The 17,974-nt window shown below is 43.4% G+C and overlaps 1 long non-coding RNA gene across 5 annotated transcripts in view; it reads right to left on the reverse strand.

The window, feature by feature from the left end:
• The window catches only part of LOC111094009, a 156,768-nt gene extending 138,917 nt beyond the window's left edge, over positions 1 to 17,851 (reverse strand). For 3 of the 5 annotated variants that reach the window (XR_005384397.1, XR_005384395.1, XR_005384399.1), the window contains exon 1: positions 17,698 to 17,851. This is a non-coding gene — a long non-coding RNA (uncharacterized LOC111094009). Of the gene's footprint in view, positions 1 to 17,600 lie in introns of all 5 variants that reach the window. The other 2 variants (XR_005384396.1, XR_005384400.1) reach the window with 1 other exon arrangement.
• Positions 17,852 to 17,974: the final 123 nt, after the last annotated feature.

Genomic DNA, 17,974 nt, shown 5'->3' on the forward strand with positions numbered 1-17,974 from the left:
TAAAGTTCTGTGCCCAGAAAGTCAATATAGTCAAGTGGGACAAAAACAGAGTGAGCCAGCAATGGAAGAGCTGCAGGAGGGCAAGGCCAGCCTCCCTGGAAATGGCTCTGGAGCTAGAGGGGCAGCCTGCCCCAGAGGCACCTCGGGAATGGGCGACGGTCACAAAGACGGCAGTGATGTTCATGGCCAGGCCCAGGGCTGGTGTGTGTGGGGGGGAAGCCCTCCTCTGCATGGAGAAGCAAACACCAGCCCCTCCTCCTCATGGGGGAGCAGACATCAAACCTCCACCACAACCCTATCCACCTGTGGCCACTGGAAAGAGGCAGAGGTCGTGGCCAGCAGCTCCGGCTGACAATCTGCTCTGGTGATTTTAAGGAACTCTCAGTTCTCCTCCACAGGCACATACCAATGCAGGCTACTGACTTCCTTGACTAAACTACAGATGGAAAAGTTATCATCTTTGTCCTTCCTTCCACAGGAAGCCAGTTTTTCAGGGAAGCTCCTGCAGGTGGCTGGTCAGTTTCATCAGTTCCTGTGCAATGAGCCTGCTGACTTGAACTGGGCACCTGGCTCTCAACTTCAAAAACCATGAAGGAGAGCATGACATAACAGCTATGGCGAGAGGAGAGGGATATTTTAATGGACAATCTGATGATTGGTAAAGCAAAAAAGCAGGAAGCATTGTGATCACCGGACACCCACGGCGCCCAGTAGCAGCAGCTGTGCTATGGACCAGGAAGGCCACCACTGGCTCTCTGGAGCGGGTTTGGCTCCCTCTACACAGAGCAGGATGATCTTGGATGCAACAGACTTATGAGAAAACTGATTGTTTTGAAACACTGGCACATTTTTCTCACCAGGATAAATTCTTTTGGTCTTTAGCATCATGCGGCTCGGAAAAGCAGGGGCATGGCAATTAGCATGCTGCCTGCATACTCAGAAAATCGCACACAGTCAGATTCACCCTGGAATTCATCTTGGTGATTTTATCAAGTCTCACTCAGCTTTCAGTTACTGATTCTAAGCTCAGAAATAGCACCACAGGGGGCTGAAAGAGGTCATTTGGATTTCCAATATTTCTACATCCTCCTGAGTCGTCCAGCCAACACATTACTGCTGAGGAAACCAGGAGAACCCGAAGTACTGAATCATTTCTCAAAGCCATTGCTTCCTCCCAGCCCCTCACACCCCTCTCACCCCAGTCTCTGCAGGTAGCCTTCCCACATCACACCTCACCCTTTCTCAACTTCCACACAGCAACCCAAAGAGATTTTGCTAGAGAACAAGTCTGATTATAGCGTTCCTCTGTTTAAAACCACACAATAGGCTCATATTGCTCTTAAGATGCAGGACACACTCCCTCACATGACTTGGAAGGCCCCACATGCCTTAGCCTGTCCCTTCAGCCCCAGCCCTATCCTTCACTGTGGTCTGCACCACAATCCTCCCATTCCCATGCTCTGGCAATAATCAACCTCTGGTCCTGAAGCCATCCCTCTCTCCCACCTCTCAACTTTCATACCTGGTGTTCCCTCTGGCTAAAATAGTGATCCTCTTGTCCCTTTGCCTAATTAAGTCTCATTCACTCATTGCAAAGTGGATTAGGTTTATTCTGGGAAGCCTGTCCTGACCCCAAAGCCTAAGGGAGGAACCCAACAACTCTGGCCAGCACCCACCACAACCCTATCACTCGCTCACTGAAAGGTTCTGATTGCTTGCCTATTGGTCATGACCACACTATCTGACTTCTTTCTGCAAAGCCAGGCACAGGGCTTGTCTGGCTCACAGATACCTCTGCAGCACCCAGCATGAAGCCTGCCCACAGAAGTTATACAATCAGTATCTGCTAAATACATAAAACAAGAACTATTGACAAAGTATAATATATCTTGTATGCATTACCCAAGGAAATTAAAGAAAGACAGCGATAGGGATCCCTGGGTGGCGCAGCGGTTTAGCGCCTGCCTTTGGCCCAGGGCACGATCCTGGAGACATGGGATCAAATCCCACGTCGGGCTCCCAGTGCATGGAGCCTGCTTCTCCCTCTGCCTGTGTCTCTGCCTCTCTCTGTGTGTGTGACTACCATAAATAAATAAAAATTAAAAAAAAAAAAAAAAGAAAGACAGTGATACTTAAAACCTTAATATCTTTCCACAGTGTCTGATTTTTTTTTTCAAATCTCTGAGCCCCTCACAACTGTCAGATTAGGGGTTTGACAGGTAAATCCTGGTTCACACCTCAAGGATTTCCCAAGTGAAATCTGAAACTGACCCCTCCTACACGGGGGCAGGGAGGTAGAAGAAAGAGGTGGGTTGGTGGGTAGTGATTTTAATACTCAAAGGAACTTACACAGGAGGCTCATCCTCTAGCTGCCAGATCAGTAGACCTCCCCATCTGCCCTCAAGAACCTTAAAGTTTGTACAGATACATGCACACTCCAGATGGTCCCAGCAACACCTTACTCTCAAGGCTGTGTCCTTGAAAATGGTCCCCACCACAGGAATGGTGCATGGAAGGTACATCCAAGGGCAGGGGAGGGGCTATGGAGCCTCCTCTTGCCTGGTGCCAGCTCTCTGGTCAGCCTGTGCTCACAACCTCTTCTTGATGACCTCCTCCAACAGCAAGCCAAGGCAAGTTGGAAGGTTTGTACCTTGCTCCAAGTCCTCATGCAATCTTGCCAAAGACTACTCTAGCATTCCAACTGAGATGCTCTACACTATACCAGGCCCCTCACTACTCTCATGGACGAAAAAAAGTCTGATTTCTAACAAAGAAAAGAGCTTCAGAGGATTCTCTGATACAACATTTAGACAGAAAAAAAAAAAAATCATGCAATCTGTGATAATCTTCAGAAAATTTTTAGGTTATCAGTAGACTATCTTCCTTCAAATTCTTAGAAGTAAAAATTCACATTGTAGACAACTGCATTTATCTATTTCATTTTTTATGGGAATATATTCAGGTCAAAGGACAAAAAACTCTAAAAATTAAAAAAAGAGCCATTTTCATGACACTAAGTAGCATCAATCAGGGTTAAAATGCAGGGAGGAGGCCAATTGAGTTAGAAAAGGGAAGCTGACCAATAAAAGATCCCAACTCACCTGTTTCTCTGCCTTCTTGAACTTGCTATTGCTGAACAGCCCTTGACACATGAAAGTGCCACCTACATCCAGCAGCTGCTAAGAAGCCCTAACTGATTACCTCATTGTCAGAGAGAATGAGGAGGGGAGGAGGGGGGAGAGAGAAATCAGGGCCAGTCTCTCCTAAGATATCTGAGAACTGCCTCCAAGGAAACCAACACAAGTTGCAAGCATTTGGAAAGCATCTGGTGGAGGCAGCCCTTCTCATCTGTCCTCCTTACAAAACAGTCTGCACATGTTTCTTAGTAGCAAGAAATCCACCAACAAGAAATGAAGTAGCCACTCTGTTCCCTGCCTTGTGTCTGGTGTAGTCCAGAATTTAAGGGAGGTACACTAGACAGAGCCTCCGCCCTCATGGAATTTCAAATCTCACTGGAGAGCCGACACACATGGAAAAAGAGAAAGGTACACGGGTATGGAGAGAGAGCTCACCACTGAAAATTAAGACATTAATTCCAACTTGCCAAACCACAATGAGATACAACTTCATACCCACTAGAAGGGCTAAAGTCCAAACAGCTCAAAAAACCAAGTGGGATGCTCTCATGTTGCTGGTGGCATTGCAAAAATTGGTGCAACCACTTTAGAAAACCTGTTTGGAAGTTTCCGATGGAACTAAACACACTTGGTTCAAACAGTCAACTCTGGTATCCAAAAGAAATGAAAATTTATGTCCACCAAAAGACCTGTCTGGGAATGTTTATGGCATTCTTACTCATAGTAGCCCAAGCTGGAAACAACCCAAATGTCCATCACCGGGAGAATAGATAAATAAATTGTGGTATATCACTGTAATGGAATGCCATTCTGTGATTAAAAGGACTGATGTATTGATATATGAAATAGCATGAAAGATTCTCAAATTATGTTGAGTAAAAGGAGCCAGGCACAAATGCATATATACGATGTGATCCCATTTATATATGAAATTCAAATACAGGGAAATGAATACATTGTGATAAAAATCAGAAAGCTGTCAAGAGTACAAAGGGTACAGAGAACCTTCTGAAGAGGATGGAAGTTTTACATATCTTATTTAGGGTGGTAACTACTTAAGTGTATGTAATTGTCCAAATTCATCAAAAATCGATATGTTTTCCTTTATGTTAATTGGTCCTCAATTAAAAAACATAAAAAAATCTAATTTGCCAGATTAGCAACACAAGCCCTGTTCAGGGTTCCCAGATCTCCCTGGTCTATATAATTTTACTACCAAGAGGTCTGTCGTTCTCAAACCCTTTATATGCCACAAACCTCCTAGAAGAGGGACTTCTAAACATCTCCAGGCTTTGGGGATAGTTATGGTACTCAGAGATGGCAGCTACCCCATCTTACAGTAAGGAAGCAAAAGCTCAGAGAGGTAAAGCAACTCTTCCAAAGTCACCCAGCTGGCAAATGATAGAATTAACACTCAGTATCAGACTACCTGTGTCTAAAGTTCATGCTTTTACCAATATTCCTATTGGCATCATTCTATAGGGAGATACCTCTCAAAAATTCAATGCCAAGATTCTGCGTGTGGCATGCCAAAAGAAGAATGGAATTTTATGATCCTAAGAATTTCTCAGGGAAGAGGAGATTAAAACCCATTAACAGGAGTAAAAGGAGATTTACTCAACAATACAGAAAGGCAACCTCTTGTAATATATCTAACAAACAAATCTTAACATCCAAAACACATAAAGACTTCCTACAACTTAATGAAGAAAAATACCAACAACCTGGAGAGAAATAGGTGAAAGGCATATAACAGCAATTTACAGAAGACATATAAAAGCCAAAAACACTCCGTTAACAAAGGAACATGAAATATGAAATATGAATTTTTCCCATAAGTTTGTCAAATGTTTTTACAGATTGATAATATCCTGTGTTGGCAGGAATGTGGAGTACTCATACATACAGTGTGAAATAGTATAAATTGGTACAACCTTTTTGGAAGACAATTTGACAGTATCTAACAAAATATAAAACATGAATTTCCTCCAACTCACGATCTGACTTTCATCTTACAGAAATACTGACACAAATCCACACTGACATGTGTACAAAGATTTTCACTAAGACATTGTTTGCAATGGGGACAGTTAGAAGGAATACCCATGCCTGTGATTAGGGAACGGAGTAAATATAGGATGCTGAATTATGTAATTAAATACTATGTAACTGTTAAAAAGAATAAAGTGGTCTAAAAATGGCAAAGGAAGGGCTATCCTTGGTAAGGTGTCCTGGATACATAAGGACAGGGAAAAAGCAAGCTGCAGAGAATATACAGCAAATGTTGCCGTTTTTGTTTCAGAGCAAAGTAGGCAGGAGCTGAAGTGGGTCCTGGGCACTGACTCCTTACTCAATGCACTTTCAGGAACTGAGCAAGATGACGCATTTGAGCACAGGAGGAACTCAAACAAGGTTTGGGTTTGAATTTCAGGAGCACTAATGTGAGCAACCAGCAAGGAGAGCAGATGCTAACTAACTCTTGGAGGCGTCCTGGAAGCTGAGACAAAGTCCCATCTTGGTAACCCATTAATATATAAATGATAGCAGTGGTTTTTATCTCTTCAGCACTTCAGAATTTATGAAGTACTTTCACATATAGTCTCTCGTTTAATGCTCTCATCTCTCTTTTTTTTTAAGATTTTATTCATTTTTCATGAGAGACACACAGAAAGAGAGAGAGAGAGAGGGAGGGAGAGGGAGAGAGAAAAGCAGAGACACAGGCAGAGAGAGAAGCAGGCTCCATGCAGGGGGCCTGACACGGGACTCGATCCCGGGTCTCCAGGATCACGCCCTGGGCCAAAGGTGGCATTAAACTGCTGAGCCACCTGGGCTGCCCCCTCATCTCTTTCTTGAGGTTGGCATTGTCTCCCTCAAACCACATGAAGGGAGTCTTCAGATATGTCACATGAGTAATGCACGTCCACTCCATTCTGACCAATTCTCCCACAGTATTCCCAGGCTTTTGTCACAGTGTGTCACGCAGGAAGAAAAGGGCTCAAAGATGTATTTAATGAGTAGCTAAGTAAGTGGGTGGGTGAGTAAGTGAAAATGAGCAGATTTGCTTTTACTTGTGACAGAAACTCTTTCCGCTCATCCTCACCCCTGTCAGACAGGCGGGCAGGGGGGTGACCAGTAAAAGACAAGATCTCACAAATACAAACCAGAACATACAGCAGCCTCATCCCCTTTTACTATAGCCAAGGAACTATAACTCTCTAGGGAAGAAGCAATAGCCCCTCGTCCAGATGAACATCTCTATGGGCAGCCCAGGAGGGTCACCACAAAGGGACTGTGAAGTCCCTGGGAGGTCTATCCCCTCACACCCTCACATGTCTCTTTCATCAGAATATGGTGAAGTAGTACAGAGACCTGACTTCAGATCTGCCCTTGGTCCCTTACTAGCTTCATGGACTGAGGCCAATCATGTAATGTCTCTGAACTTCTGTGTCCTTGTTGGTAAAGGAGGGACACTAAGAGTTGCTACTGAGCTAGGACATAAAGGATTAATGGGATACTGCAGATAAATTACAGCATCTGATACCTCATTAATACTCAATAGTTTGCTATTAGTTTCTGATTATCACATAGTAGGATAAACATCAAAAGTATAACCACAGAATATCTGCAGAGAACACTTTAAGCATACAAATGTGTGCATGTGCATGAGTCTTCACACTGAGCAGAGGTGGTTTTGGTTTTTGATAACAGGGAAGAGGCTGTTTCAAAGAAGCTCTGTGAAGAGTGAGCTTCTCAAACTGTTACTGCCCTTTTGGAAAACCATTAAGACAATGCCCAGGCCCAGACCAAAGGTTGGAGTCACTGCAGGTATCTCTCCCCTGCCTGACCAGCTTTTCTGACATCCTTCCACACACATGGGCACCATCAAGGAACCTATAAGAAGGCATTCTAATTGTAAGCTTGCAGTTTCCACATTCAATGCCCCAAGGAAGTGATGCTTTACTGCCTGATTATTGTGAAGATTAAAAATAATGCCACAGTTTTCTGTGCTTTTATGTCCCAATCACATTTATTAATCAAGAGGCTCTATTCCAACACGTAACCAAAGTGTTATTCCTCCAAATTGGAGAGGGCTTTAGCAATTTTGCTCAGAATCTGTAAGTGAAATGAAAAGAAATAGCTTTTCTGTTTCCATTCCCTTCTCCTACCTCAGACTGTTTTTGTTTCTGTTGCTAATAGAGCAGCACCAATCCCAAGACCTCAGCTACACTCCTTCCACTAGCCATGTTACCATGATACTCTATGCAGGCTGCTCCAGGGGGCAGAGTCTGGGCTGAGCTGTCTTTCTCACCAAAGCCACTTGACACAAGAGCTTAAGAAATGTCACTGAGTGTCACAGGAAACAAAGAGGAAGGAAAGACATTCCAGAACAATCCAGTGTCTCCACAACTTTACCCAAGCCCCTGCTGTAAAGCTGAGCATTTCCCCAGCAAAACTGCCCATGCTGTTTCTTTCTAGAAGAGGGAAGAGCGCGGTTTTGGAATATTCCCTCCACTCAGGCAGGCTACCAGGATTCTGGTGGGCTCCCCTGGGGATAACCTGCACTGATTGCTGAGGCTGCCCATCCCTTTCCAGGGATGGCCCAGCATAGATATGCAGTCGGGTGGCCATTTGCTTGTTTAAAGGATGCCACAGACCCTGGGGGTCAGAACAGAGGAAACACAGAACGCCACCAAGTATGGGAGGCAGTGAGCAGGAAGGGAGGGCTGACTATTAGGTAAAAGGAACTCTGATGGTCCCTTCCAGTGACCTCTAGATGAACTGTCTGCTAACCAGGAGTCTCCCAGGAATATTCCAGAAAGGCCAACACAGAAGTTTCTGATTAGTTCCACTAATCTAGATCATCCTAATGCTGCATCTTTAAAAAGGAGCACAGCACAGGCTTGACCCTTGAGGAACTGACAAGCTAATGCTAGAATGTCCACCTGCATACTTTGCATACCTGCTTCTCACCTGGCTCAAGCAGGGTTCCAAACGTCAAGCTGTGTGCAACATCCAGTAACAAAGCAGCTGCTGGTCTAGACTCAGAGCACACGGAAAGGGGTGTGCAGGGAGCATGCAGAGGAGTTGCCCAGAGCTGGTAGTGCCTATAAAAGGAATCATCTTCAGACCTAGGTGCTCTGAGGTTGGAGTGGGAATGACTTACTACTTGCTTACTATTTGGATAGCTTTAACTCTCTTTGTATTCCAAAGACTGAAAAAACTCCCATACAGATGTCAGAGACCAGTCAGCACCTGACTGGTCTACAAAACAAGCCTTCACTCCTTGTTACAGAGGGTATACTGGCTCCCAGTCCAACACTGCAGCCCAGGGCTCTGGGCTAGCTCCGGGGCTGACCACTCGGCTGCCCTTCCCTCCCCCCTGCCTGCTAAGTCTCCTTTGCTCTATTCAGAGGAGGAGTGCAATGCTCTGAAGGTTAAAATTGGATCCCCTCAGCTGTCCTTTATTCCCCTTCTAAGGGTTGGCTTGGCCATTGCCCTGAGCTTACTCTTTGGCAGAGAACAGATTTAATGCAAAATTATTTATCTTCAATTACTTCCAATGTTTCAAGCACATTTCCTGTTCCAGGACTGTAGAGTTAATACAAGCAAAATAGCATAGGAACATTAGACATTGCATAATTGCCTGATTGGGGCTTTCACTATTGTCAAGTTCTTGACTGAGCATGGTTGGCACTTAAGGTGGGTCTTTAGCAGTGATGTTCATGGCCAGGCCAGGGTGCATCTTCCCTCCCTAGGCCTTCCCTTCTTCAACCAAGCCTTCTAGCCTAAAAACCAACACTATGAAATGGGGATTCCTAAGCATGAGAATCTGCAGCCTGCTCCCTTCCCTCAGCCTTCTTCCCCACCCATAGCAAGCCACAGCCTCTGTCTCTCTCCAGAAGAAGCTGGTCGCAGGGCAAGGCTGTAGTCATTTTACAGGAAACACATTATGGTGTCAGTAGCTTACTGGGTACTTTCAAACTATACTCCCTTCTCATTTTTAAAGATTTTTAAATTTAATCTGTAGTCATTTTTCACAAGTAACCTATTAACTGTTTTCAGCTCAAACTAAGATGCTCCAGCTGGGAATACTAAAAGCAGTCATTAAGTGTAAACCCTGATTCTATTATGATTCTTATCACTCTGAATTGTTTTATGTACAAGTATGGGTTTGCATACTAGACTATGAGCCCTGAGTTCGAGGTCATGATTTATATCTTTTTGTATTTTCCCAGCTTGCATTCTACATGGTACATGCTCAGTGCAGTCAATGTTCTTTAGAGGAGGATTCTGAAAGCTTGATCTGGCCTCTTCAGCCCAAGAGTGAGGCAAGATGGAGGGATATGTGGAGAGCAACACACCCTTACAAGTGTGGTAGTTGGGGCAATTTAGAGATTGTATCCCATATGAGGTGACCTTTCAATTGGGTCTTGAAAAATGATATAATTTCACCAAATGGGATGGGGGTGATAGAGAGATGAGCCCAAGATGGCGTGCAAGCAAGTTTGTGTAATTATCTTGGTGTAGGTGGAACAGAATGTGGGCAGAAAGCCGGATGGAAACTTGCAAAAAGTTGCAAAATATTTTCCCAGATTAACCTTCACCACTAATGAGCACCAAGATTTTACTGTGGCTCCTTACTTTAAATTTGGCCTTTCTCTCACCCAGCATGCATACATGGTGTCTATAGAATTTAAGGCACTTTGCTAGGATTTGTATCTGCCTCAGCCCTGTCCCTACTGTGGGTCATCCATTGCTTGGAAACGTGATGTGGATAGTCTATGCAGTCTGCTTTACCTCTGATCTTACAAGACGAGCTAGAGATTGCATCTTTAATCCTTTCATATCTTCCCACAGAATATGCATAAATATTTTCTAGATACTGGTTTTAATAAATGCTATGGAATTGAGTTAAGCAACTCTCAAATATAAGGATGGCAGAAGGAAGAGGGATGACAGGTAAGAAGAAGAATAAACACAAAAGAAGAACACCTAGAAAGGAAAATATTAGTGTGAGGCAAGAAATAATTAGAACAGAGAATAAAGGAGGTTTAATGAGAAGACGGTAAAAAGCATGGAATCTTGGGTCTAAGAGGACAAATCTGGGGTGTAGATGGGTTTCCCAAGGCCAGCACTTAAGGATACCCCAATTAGGAAGGGAAATGGACAGCACTCTAACACACTCTCTTACGCTAAAGTTCTAGGCAGCACAGAGCAATGTTACTTTGACTCATATTTGACTAAGCAACTGTAGGAGTATTTATATACACCCAAGGATATGGCCCTTATGCCATATGCTGAGCCATCTGGCAAAACGTGGGATGGTAGTTACAGCAGCTGAACTAACTCCTCAGGACCAGGTAAATTAGGTTGATAGGATTTCAAAGCATTAAAAAAAAAAAAAAAATCCAATCATCTTTCTCTCTAACTCCAAAATACAGTTTCCAAGTTCTGGGCCTGTGAAACCGGAGGATCCAACCTAGATTGCATTATGTATCTACAGTCATTATTTCTGACAAGCCAAGTGAAAGCACTGTTTCTAACTTGTGCAAATCAAACTGCTCTTCCAATATGCTGCTTCCAGATAGAGGAAATATTTCCCCTAAGTTCCATTTCCCCATTATGGTCTTGGTTGTTGTATGGGCATCATAATAGTGACACATAACTCTACTGTTTTTATTACATCAAGTTTTAGTGGACCTTGGGGAAAAGATGACTAATGACACCTCCTCCTTCCTCAGTGTGACACAAATGAATCAGACACCACACCAGGAAGCAGTGGAAATAGAACTAGCCTATGAATCAGGGATCGTGGGTCTTAGGTAAGGTTTGTCTCTAACTAGTGATGAAATCTTGCAGACATCTCTCTAGGCATCACTGATTGCCTCCTTTTAAAAATGTGTCCCCATTGGAAAGGAGAAAAAATGAGTGGGAAATATCAGAAAGGGAGACAGAACATGAGAGACTCCTAACTCTGGGAAACGAACTAGGGGTGGTGGAAGGGGAGGTGGGAGGGGGGTGGGGGTGACTGGGTGACGGGCACTGAGGGGGGCACTTGATGGGATGAGCACTGGGTGTTATTCTATATGTTGGCAAATTGAACACCAATAAAAAATAAATTTATAAATATAAAAAATATGTCCCCATTAAACCTTAACATTCTTGTTTCCTAACTATTCTCCCAAAACCTAATTAAGTGGCTATTTATTATAAAATAGATTTTAGATGTTCATTGTCTGAGTATTTTGTAGGACAAAGTCTTCTACCCAGCTATTTGGACACCTGCTGAAAAACACCCAGCTTATACATAAGACTTGTCTCCACAGAAGTAATTAAAAGCAGAGGAATCCTTTGGCACTGATTCCTCCAAAATTGAAAGAAGCTACTCATACAAGGCCTGCCATTTTGTTAGATGGGCTTTTTAAAGGTGTGTATATGCAGCCAGCAGAGCTGGAACCCAGATAAGCTGAGAAAAAGAAGCGATAGCATATGTTTCATTTCTCCTCCAACAACTCAAAGAATTCATTCATTAAACTGTCAGGTTAATACTGTAAGACAGAACTTAGAATGGAGGAAACCCTTAGTTACTTACTCTCCAAGAGGTAGGGACATTATCAAGCATTTTGAGCTATACCATTAATACCGTAAAGTAGTAAGCATGCTATTTATTGGTACTGATAGTATTAGATCTGCCACAAAAAAAGGTGGAGGAGTTGTCTTCCTTTAAGCCAAAATGTCTTCTCTGGTCCTGCTGACTTTGGGGTCATTCACTTTAAAACTCGCAGGCCCTTTCTTGACTAATAGATACAAAGAATTATCAACCTCTCTTGAAGAATTTAACATGAAAAAAAGCTACACACTAGAAGGAGGATACTTTGGAATATTTCTGCAATTAGAAGTTGGAGAAAGACTTTTTTTGAGCAATGATCTTCCCTAGATCCCCTGAAATCACAATATTCCTACATGTCAGCCAATTTTGTGTCCTGTCACATAAAATCCCTCCCAGCAGGCATGATGCCAACTGGGCATAATTTTATGGATCACCAACAACTTTTAACATGAACCAATTACTTATAAGGAAGCTCAGGTCCTGCCAGATTTTCTTAGGGTTCAAATCTGAACACCTAAGTCTGATTTTAGAAACTACCTAAGGCTGTAAGAGTGAGCCTGAAAAATGTGTATGTGGCCCAGGTTGTCTTTCATAATAAATTAGAAGCTTGCCTGGTTAACAAGGGTTTAGAACAAAGAGAATCAATACTCTTCTTCCATCCACTAAGCAACAGTGAGTTGCTTGGCCATGACCTACCAAGAAGGTAACTGAATAGGTTTTTACTTTTTTTTTTAAGATTTTATTTATTCATGAGAGACACACAGAGAGAGAGGCAGAGACACAGGCAGAGGGAAAAGCAGGCTCCATGCAGGGAGCCCGATGTGGGACTTGATCCCGGGACTCCAGGATCACACCCTGGGCCAAAGGCAGGTGCTGAAACCACTGAGCCACCCAGGGATCCCCTGAATAGGTTTTCACTTTTTAAGAAACAATCTACTTACAAAGTAGAGTCCTACTTACAAACCATCTTCTACATATCCATATCCACATTCTGCTATGCTTAACTTGTCTATCTATTAGTGTCTGTCTCAAATAATAACCTCATCCTTGACATTGAAGCCAGAGTGATGATTTCTCTGTAGTGACTACAAAACATATTTGAAATCAATTCCCATATTTAAAACCTTTAATCCTTATGTTTAATATGTGTATCTCTCTCTCTCTCTCTCTCTGCCCCCCCCCCCCCCCAGCTCTACCAACTGGTTACAAAAGATTTTCCATCCAAACATTAGCTGTGACTCTAGATTAAATCTTGACACTCCTGTCTCCACTTTCATGAAGAACATAAAATTTCAGAAGGCAGCTACCATCATGATCACCAAAGATTTATCACGTTCCAACATGTACCAAGAAATACTTTAGAAATACTTTAGAAGCTTTGAATCTAACTGGAGAGGTAGGGAATAAACAGAATGAAAAAAGCAATAACCCAGAAGTAAAAATGTGTTGGTTTCTAGAGCTACCGGGGTCCGTCCACACTGGGCATGTTTCCAGTCCATCTCTGAATTTCCTCCCTGGAGTCACAAGTTTAAAAAACTCACTTGTATTTCAAGATCCAGATCACTGGACACACTTCTTTCAAAGCCTTCTAAGATGTACTTCATTTATCCCCAAATCAGAAGCAATTTCTCAATTCTTTCAACTCCCACAGCAGCTTATATGTTTTTCTCCTGGAATACATGTATCACAATTATTTATGTACAGAATTTATTTCCAGGGCCAGATAAGATCAGAAACTTATAGAGGATAGAATCTATGTATCTGTGAATCTCAGTATAACTTAGCACAAGGGGCTGGGGAGTGGGGGAAATGAGAAGATGTTGGTCAAAAGTCAAAAACTTCCAGTGATAAGATGAGTAAGTTCTGGGATCTAATGTATATCATGATACTTATAATTAATAATACTATATTATATTATACACATATTGAAAGTTGTTAAGAGAGTTGACCTTAAATGTTCTCACCAGAAAAAGAAATGGTAATTATGTGAAGTGATGGAAGTATTAGTTAATGCTTTAGTGGTAATTATTTTACAAGATGTAACTGTATAAATCAACGTGTTGTACACCTCAAACTTACACAATATCACATGGCAATTATATCTCAATAAAGCTCTGGGGAAGGAACACAGGAAAAAAAAAACCACTATGGAAATACACTGCTTAAGATCTTGGGGCAGCTTTTCAGGCTCTGAACACATGTACTGCTAGTCCAGCTCTATGGTATCCTTTCTCTACCCCTAAAATCAATCTCTTATAAGAAAGGATCTAAGTGATTTTTTCCCTATTACTAGAGTAGCAACTAATATATTTCCACCTCCAAAGATAAACCTAACTAAGAAACTATTTCAAATATCAAATATTCTCTTGTACCAATTGGTTTACAAGATCCACAAAATTCCTAGTGTTACTTATTGTTGGAGAAAACGGAATGTGGAAAAACAAATATACATAGATAGGACCATGCCTGGAATGCCCTCCAATTCCCTGCTCCATCTGACAAGGCTAAGCGAGACCACTCCTGCCCACTGTGCTCTCGATCTCTATGAATCTGCAAAGCAAAGATTCCTATGAAGGAGGCTGGGTCTTAGAACTGGGCTAAACAGGATTTCTCAGCCACGGCATTTCAGAAGATCTGAAATTGGATCTTGATCATTGGGAACCTGCCATCATCATTAAACAGAAAAAAGCAGACAGACATCTGTTCTGTCCGGGAACACAGAGAGCATAGTAATCACAAGCGACAGTCTGGTACAGAACACCAGAACACCGAGGCCTCAGCTTGGACAGGCTGCAGTCACCCCAGGAGCAAGGGAGGCCACGCAAGTGTCCAGCAGTGCAAGGCTCTCATCAATGAGGGAATTGATTACATGAAGCCCCTTCTCCATCACTGTCCTCTCCCTGTCTTACAGATCCTGGATTCTAGGAACAAATCTGAGAACCGAGACTGCAGCCTGACTCTTGTTGCTTTTCACCCCTATGCCTGTCATAATACTCTCTTCTTCTCTCCTCATTTTATCCAAATCTCCACTTGTCAAGGCTCGTCTCCAGATCCACATCATTCATTCACTGATTTATTCATTTACCAAAAACCAGTACTTACTTGATACAAAGTGATATACTAGTCATTGTGCAGAATTCAAAGCCAATTGTGGGTAGATCCTTCCCTCATGATGTTTACAAGCCTGGAGAGCGAATAAACATATAAATAATGCCAACAGAAGGCCAAAAAAAAAAAAAAAAAGTAGTGGCACCATAAGACAGGTAAGATTAGATGCTGTATGGGTTCAAAATAATGAACAGTGACCTCTATTCAAGGATATCAAAGAAGGCTTAATTGAAAAGGTGGTGGTCATGTTTGGACTCAAAGAATGCAGACACAGATATGGAAGAAGAAGCACAAAGGTCCACCGAAGGAAATAAAGGGAAGGAAGAATGTGCAAGCTGTGTTTACAGAACACTGAATACATTCAGTGTGATGGGAAATGAACTTAAAAGGGAATCACAAAAGATCCACAAAGGCAGGTTAAGACCTAATTGTAGCATCCCTCTGTAAAACAACTCCAGCATCTATGACCTCTCCTGACTCCTTTTCCCTGTGACTTTCCATAATGCTTCTGTCTGCATCTCACCCTCTGTGCTCCGAATGGCAGACATTCCATAAATGTGTGTTGAATAATTAATTTAAAAAGACACTCACTGGTAAATGTTTTTAAGTAATATAACCCAGGGAAATTGGGTAGTATGTTCCAAGTGAAAACTTGGTTGCCTCGAAATGATCATATTTGTTCCCTTGTTTACAGAACTAATAAATAAAAACTATGGTCTTGAGAAGGATAGTAGTGATAATTCACATTTTAAGGGCATTTTGAAATGTGTAAATCATCTTATCTTATCTCAAGTTACTTCAGACTGACAATGAACCAAAGGCAGATGTGCTAGAGGAACTTGGAAGACCTGTGTTGGCCCTTGGGCTCCTGGATCCCACACACACCCCTACACCATGCCACCTAAACAGAAACATCCACCAAGGGGCCAGAGATAGCATAGGTTGGAAATAGACCTGGTGAAGGAAGATAAGAAGCAAATGGAGAATGCTTGGGAAATTGAGAAGACTTGAGACTCCCAGCTGAAAATATTCATAAGCTCCCAAAAACATTCAGCTAGATCATCACCACCACCACCATCATCATCACCACCATAATTTACTGAGTACTTACTATGTATCAGGCATTGTGAAAAATGCTTTATAAATAGAATTTCATTTCATTCTCCTAACATGTGAAATAGACGTTACTACAACCATTTTATAGATGAGAATATGGTGATGAAGCAATCTGACCAGGTTTAATAGCAGGAGTTGGCAAATTCAGGATTCTGTTCGATTCCCAGGTCTGTTCAATTCCAAGCCCTATTGAGACTACCTCTCTGGAGTCTAATGGATGGTAGATTCTCCACGCATTGTTCAAGAGACCAGGACACATAGCAGAATCCAACATGGTAGGCAACTGGAAGTCAGCTGTGTCCTTCCAAAGCCTAACCTCTGATAGAAATATCACTGAGAGGGATCCCTGGGTGGCGCAGCGGTTTGGCGCCTGCCTTTGGCCCAGGGCGCGATCCTGGAGACCCGGGATCGAATCCCACATCGGGCTCCCGGTGCATGGAGCCTGCTTCTTCCTCTGCCTGTGTCTCTGCCTCTCTCTCTCTCTCTGTGACTATCATTAAAAAAAAAAAAAAAAAAAAAATTGAAATATCACTGAGAGCTGCTGGATTCTTTGCATGTGTGATTCTTCCTGACTTTCAAAGATGGAAAACACAGCAGCCAAGTTACAATCTAAGATTAAATAAACGTTCCCCAGATCTTCTCACTGAATATGAGAAAAACAAGCAACATGTCAAAACTCCTTAAAGATGTACTTCTTGAAGACTGGGAAGGGAGAAAGAACTAAGTGGCACCTACAAGTTTCAATAGGGTTGAAAAGTAGTGTTGAAACTTGGGACAAGAGCTGAGAACCAAAAGAACCCAGGACACACAGCCATCCCTGTGGTTCCTTCCCCTGGAAGCGTTTTCTCAGCATTTGCTTTGGTCTGTCCCCTGTCTAATAAAAATAGAGTCGCTTCTTAGTGTTTTTCAGGCAAAATATCACTTATATCCTACATCCTGTCCAGGGGGTAAATGTATATATTCCAGTCCTCTCCCATTCAGTAGTGTGACAAGTAATTGTTGAATCTGTGTCATTGTGAGCGCAAGCCACTTCTCCCTATACCTCGGCCTCCTTATCTGCAAAATTGGGATAATGAAGAATCCCCTCCACACACACACACAGAGCTGATGTGAGGATTTAACGATTTAGTATGCTTATAATTAATATATACATGATGAGCCTAAAGCAATGCCTGCCTGGCACATAGTTAAGTTCCTTTTTTTTTTTTTTTTTTTTTTTCATAGTTAAGTTCTACGTAAGTTGAGGTGTTGTTATCCTATGTGTAGCATGGCTGGGCAAATACTAACGATTTTAGCAATCATTTCCTTTAAACGCCGCTTACCAGGGGTCTGCAGTCTCCCGGAGCAGGAGTCACTCACTGTACTTACGTGCTAACCTGCCCACACCTACACACATTTTTCTAAGATTTTCACAGGCAATTTCTAGTGTGTTCACGCACTTGAAGGTGTTTTTTTCTTGAATATCATCACTGAATTCACTCTTCATCGTTCTTCCATCTGGCCCAGGGGGAGTCCCTGACCTTGGGGTCAGGGGCCAGGTGAGGGACTCAAAGTGCCAGGACGAGAAGGTTCTTTCAGCGGCTCAGAGCTCTGCCCCCCCTCCTCCCCCCTCCAGCGGAGCTCCTCACCTCGCGTCTGATCAAGGACAAAACTCTAGGTCCGGAGGAGAAACCTCTGCATACCCCTAAATGCATCCCAAATGGCGTGGTGGTGCAAGCAGCTCACCTCAGCCTGCCTGCCTTCTCCACCTAGGGAATGCCGCGGAGCGCACCTGCTGTGGCCTGGCAGCGCGCAGGGCAGCCCCGGGGACCGCCAGCCCCGCAGGACCCTCCGCGGGGACACAGCGCCCCGCCCCGCCCTGCAAGCCCCCGGCGCCGCCAGGCGGGGACCCGGTCCGCGCAGGCTCCCGGCGAGGCCCCGCCCCCGCCCCGCCCCCGCCCCGCCCCCGCGCCCCGCGCCCCGCGCCCCGCGGACGCACGTGGCCCTTCCGGGCCCGCCTCCG

This window comes from Canis lupus, chromosome 35 (assembly GCF_011100685.1).
Source record: "Canis lupus familiaris isolate Mischka breed German Shepherd chromosome 35, alternate assembly UU_Cfam_GSD_1.0, whole genome shotgun sequence".
NCBI lineage: Eukaryota > Metazoa > Chordata > Mammalia > Carnivora > Canidae > Canis > Canis lupus.